Below are 5,684 nucleotides of genomic sequence, written 5' to 3'. Positions count from 1 at the left end.
AGTAAAGGACAAGGATGTAGAGGAAATTTTGGTGGCTATTTGCTTAAATTTATGTGATTCTTGAATAAATTTGAGTACCACTTTGAAGCTTCTCTTAGGTCCTCTCCTACAGATAGGGCTAAGATAGGATACTTAATGAATCAGTTAACGGGCAAAGCTCTTGCTTGAGTTAACCCTTCATGAGAGAGTAGAAGGTCCACAGCCACTAACAATAATTAATCCATCTCCGATTTTAAGAACATTTTTGAACTGTTAGGCAAAGACAAGAATGTCGCTAAGGCACTGATGCATATTAAGCAAAGCAGTCGTTCTGTAGCTGATTATGTTATTGGGTATTGTACTCATGTAGCAGAGGTGGATTGGACAATCAGCTCTTTGGTTTCTGTTTATTTCTGAGGGCCTTTCTGACACACCTTTTCCTTGATGAGACTGCAGCAAGATATTTACCAGAAAGATTAGAGGACTATATCACATATATTATACATATTGATGACAGACTCGGAGAGAGAGAGAACCAGTAATAGACCAAACCACCTTTCTATTCCACATGCTATTTGTTACAATCAATCCCCTGCCTCCAGTTGTATCAGAACCAAAACCTATGCAGCTAGGAGTAATGAAATTGTCAGAGGCTGAGAAACAACATAGGAGAAACAATGGATTTATTGTGGTAAAAAAGGACACCTATGTAGATCTTGCCTAGTCTGTACGGAAAACTTACAGGGCACCAACTCTGTCAAGGTCTCGTTTGTAAACAATTAGTTTGTTAACGGAGATCAAATCTGTTTCATTGTGGGACAGGAGATCTATTGACATATCTACAAGGACGCAGGAAGGCTGTGGGTGTAATAGACAAGTGATTGTATAAAAGAACACAGCCCACCTATCACTAGACTTATGACAAGTCCAGAGTAACCTGTGTAACCTGGCTTCTTTCTTGTGGCTCATTCCAGTGGGAATATGTGCTTCTATGATGTGGAACACACTTGTGGTACCACAGCACCTTATTACCGGCTACTTAAACAAGGAGAAAACTTTGCAGTGCACACATGCAAGAGCAAATCCACACAAAACCCTGCTGAAATTGTCTTTTGGAGAAGGTGCCCTTAATGAGTTTGCATTTTCACCCGATGAGACATTCTTGGCATGTGTCAGCTAAGATGGATCCTTCGAGTCTTTAATTTTGATTCCGTGGAATTGCATAGTACAATGAAAATATATTTTCGTGGACTGCTGTGTGTGCGATGGAGCCCTGATGTGAAGTATATTGCAACAGGTAGTGAGGATGACTGTCTAGTCATTTGTTGACTGCCATGTAATAGCCCAGGGACATTAATCATGGGTCAGTGTTGTGGCATTTGATCCCAATACCACTGGTGTAGAAGAAAATTACCTAATGGAATTTATTGGAAGTGATGAAGATTTCCAAGAGCTGCTTAGTTTCAGAAGAGACCAAGCTAACAGTACACAGTTAAGGTTGTCAACAAGGAACTCTACTGACATTCATCCAGTTAGTTTGACATATAGATTTGGATCAGTAGACCAAGAGACACAGCTGTGCTTATGAGACCTTACAGAAGATATCCTTTTTCCACATTAGCCACTCTTAAGAACAAGAAAACATACAAATGACATGATTGCCACAAGTCCTCCAGCTGTAAGTGGTGGTTCAAACCCAGGAACCAATGGCAACAACATCACAACTCCGGGCAATTGCATACTCCTACTCTCCACAGCCTCCCGCATTTTGCTGCTTCCAACACCACTAAGTGGTGTAGATAGTGCAATTGCATCTGTAGTCAGTAAATTTGCTACTCTCTCTATTCACAAGGAAAGACCTCACAACAAGGACCACAAAATAAACCATAGTATGGGACATATACCATATTTAGCAAGAGCAGTGACAAAATAGACCCAGCTAAAACTTTGGGGACCCCTCTTTGCCCCAGAATGGAAGATGTTCCTCTGTTAGAGTTCTTATCTATAAAAAGATAGTACATGAAAGACTGATTGTGCTTATTTTTGTTGAAGACTGTGTAGTCACTGCTTGCCAGAAAGGATTTATTTGCACATACATAAGGCCTGCTTTCATTCCTTAATGCCGTCTTAAGATTTTGACCTTAAGCAGTTAAACATTCTGGGAAAATGCTGACATTTCTTACATGTTTTTCCATTTAATGTTTGTTTTTCTTTTTACGATATTTTGGTTACTGTATGTCATAGTGTTTTGAATCTTTTTAGATTGTGGCATAATAGACAGTTCTTTGGGTTGTTGGGGGAAAAAATTACATGTGCCAACCAAAGAAGCAAAATCATACCTTAAGCACTGTATATTGTAAATTGTAGGATGTGTTTTCCTCTTCGTTTAAAAAAAAAAACACAAAAAAAAAAAACACCTGCAGGAAAACAGAATTACATTTTTGTGTTGGTCAGCTTGAAACATAATTTGAAGTTATAGTGATGCCTACAGAAAATGAGAATGGACAGTGGCCTTTCACATAACCAGAAGCACAGGAAAAAATTCCCCTACTGCTCCTCCTTTATCTACCTTAATTTCTCCTCAGTAAATGTCAGTGTAGGATGTTTTCAACAAAGTTCATGCTGAACCTCTTCCACCTCACAGGCCAAATGATTGTGCGATTGACCTTCAGCCTGGTACTATGACACCTAATGGCAGAGTATACCCATTATCTCTTCATGATAACAAAATAATAGAGGAGTATATTCAGGAAGCTCTTGCTAAAAGATGTAGATAATCCTCACCTGCGAGTGCAGAGTTTTTCTTCATCTTGAAGAAGGAGGGTGATTTACACACTTGTATTGAATACAGAGGCATATCTCTGTATGTCTGCCTCATACCTTTCATCACAGAGTTATTGTAAGCCATCTGTACCTAACTAGTTGGGATTGATGGGCTAAAAGAGTACGGAGTGCATTCAATTGCTGAGTCCAGATTTTCCTGTGGTTCCTTGCAATACTCAGTTCATTGGAAAGGTTATTGATCTGAACATTTTTGGATTCCTGCTTATGACGTACATGCTCCTCGTCTTGTTCAGTCTTTCCATGCATGCTTTCGTTCTAAGAACTGTTCTACCATAGTCCAGTGGGCGTTTTTTTGGAATAAGGTACAGTCATGGCATCTGCACGGCGCGAATATCTGAGATGTGCCCCTGTGTGCTCAGTTTACTTACCACAAGGGCCGCATCCATCTTTCCTCCATGTGAACGCTCCTCCTTCAGGCAATGAAGTGCTCGCACGCCATGACGTCATAAAAGTGAAATCAACCAATCTCAGTCCACTTAAAACTATAGATATCCACAGTGGCAGTTATAAGGTGTCCTGTCGAGGTTTCCATTGCCTGGTTATCAAAGAGAGTATTTATCTTGTATCTTTTTTGGGATTTTCTGACCTTTTGCTCCTTATTCCTTGACCTTGGCTAGTCTTGTGTTATTTGTCTCATTCTGTATCCCTGAACTTGGCTTGTCTTATACTATTCTATATAGCGTTAAGTCCTACAACTCTAAGCCCCTATAATACCCTATTATAAAGGCACCCCCAGGCTTAAAAGGGGTTAAAAGCCGTTTAGAGGATATTCCCTTCCAGATATACAGGCAGCTACTGCAGAACACCAATCCCCCGAACTGGAAACACACGAATGCTTCAAACACCCGAACTGGAACCATACGAATACTGCAAACAGGCAAAACCATACGAACAGTTTACACTCCTGGCAATCGGTCTGAAGCAGCTTACAGTAAATCCCTCCAAGAACGAGACAAGGCTCCGTGATGGGGGTCAACCAGTGGTCTGGTTTAATGAGGGCTCCCTGCCCGGTATTTATGCAGGTCTCCCACCTGGTGGACACTCCCCTAGGGGACCAGATGGAAGACTGTGACCAAAAGCATACAGTAGCCAATCATATACATACACAGTCAAACACTCCCACAATAGCATCGCAATCCCTCCTCTCTATCCTGGAGATAATTGGGAAGTAATTAAATTATCTCCAAGGACAGAGGCAAAACTCCATTAAGCACATGGAAGTAAAAAGATAGTAAAAGACATAAAAATACATAATATAAAAACTACTGAATGAAATATGCATGTTAGCTTAGATCTGAGCGCACATTATAACCAAATGGCGCGTTAAGATCACATACATACAGTTCAGTTGCCATGGAGCCAAAATCTTTCCCATAGTCTTTGGTTACACAAATAGGCTCCATGGCATGGCTATCTGGGGTAATGCTGTTCATACGGTTAAACTACCAAATGAACTGGCATTCGGTGAATTGACCGAATGCAGAAGCAAGGAGGCTGACGGCTCAGCGGTGTTCGCGCAAATAAGTGTCCGTTTCCAGTTCCATAGTTTGGGCGCTGAACACCGCTGGCCATTTGGGACTTTAAAATGGCCACGCCACTGTGAGCTACACGAACAGCAACCTCCCAGCGTTAACCAATTAAGCAGCGGTTAACCGCAGCTTCTGGGAGGTCAATTGATGGCACACTCTAGTTCCCAGGTGGTCGATCGTTCGGTAGATTCAATCTACCGAACGCCCAGGCAGAAAGGCACGAATCAAGCGTTTTAACATGGGTCCATAGTCTAAAGAGAGCAGGCAAGCAACCAGGCTTCTCCAATTCCCAGTGGCGAGTTTGGTTTCGCCACACCTATTATATTCTGGTTAAGTAATATTGTAGTTGCTAACTTGAGTACTGCGTGATGGGTCTTAATACATCCTGATAAGGTACCTTACCTATAGTAGGCCTTGAAGGGACACTATAGTCACCTGAAAAACTTTAGCTTAATGAAGCAGTTTTAGTGTATAGAACATGCCCCTGCAGCCTCACTGCTCAATTCGATGCCATTTAAGAGTTAAATCCCTTTGTTTATGAACCCTAGTCACACCTCCCTGCATGTGACTTGCACAGCCTTCCATAAACACTTCCTGGAAAGAGAGCCCTATTTAGGCTTTCTTTATTGCAAGTTCTGTTTAATTAAGATTTTCTTATCCCCTGCTATGTTAATAGCTTGCTAGACCCTGCAAGAGCCTCCTGTATGTGATTAAAGTTCAATTTAGAGATTGAGATACAATTATTTAAGGTAAATTACATTTGTTTGAAAGTGAAACCAGTGTTTTTTTTTCATGCAGGCTCTGTCAATCATAGCCAGGGGAGGTGTGGCTAGGGCTGCATAAACAGAAACAAAGTGATTTAACTCCTAAATGACAGTGAATTGAGCAGTGAAATTGCAAGGGAATGATCTATACACTAAAATGGCTTTATTTAGCTAAAGCATTTTAGGTTACTATAGTGTTCCTTTAATTTAATATTATTGGGTAAGCTTTTAAAATGATTTAATGTTCTTGGAATTTAAATAATATATATAAATATATAAAAACATATGTTTAATATATTACAAAATTGTAATATATTTCATAATATAAAAGAATTTTCAAAGTTTATCCAAAATTACTAACTAATTTGGAAAATGTATCAAACTATTAAATTGAAGCAATAGTGTCATATGCAAAAACTGACAAGTGAGTTTGGATGCCCATTGCATGATCATTAATTAGTAGATTAAGAGACTGAATCCAAAACAGAAAGCTGACAGGTTCCACATACCCTTTGTTGAACTTTTGATGTTTAATGCAAGAACAATCATTTTCATACAATTACCTTTA

The 5,684-nt window shown here is 39.9% G+C and overlaps 1 pseudogene; it reads left to right on the top strand.

The window, feature by feature from the left end:
• The first annotated feature begins 729 nt into the window (after positions 1-729).
• Positions 730-2,099, top strand: LOC134566155 (WD repeat-containing protein 20-like; annotated as a pseudogene).
• The last annotated feature ends 3,585 nt before the right edge of the window (positions 2,100-5,684 follow it).

The sequence above is a fragment of the Pelobates fuscus genome, chromosome 6 (assembly GCF_036172605.1).
Source record: "Pelobates fuscus isolate aPelFus1 chromosome 6, aPelFus1.pri, whole genome shotgun sequence".
NCBI classification, from domain to species: domain Eukaryota; kingdom Metazoa; phylum Chordata; class Amphibia; order Anura; family Pelobatidae; genus Pelobates; species Pelobates fuscus.
This window is presented reverse-complemented; position numbering and strand designations above follow the sequence as displayed.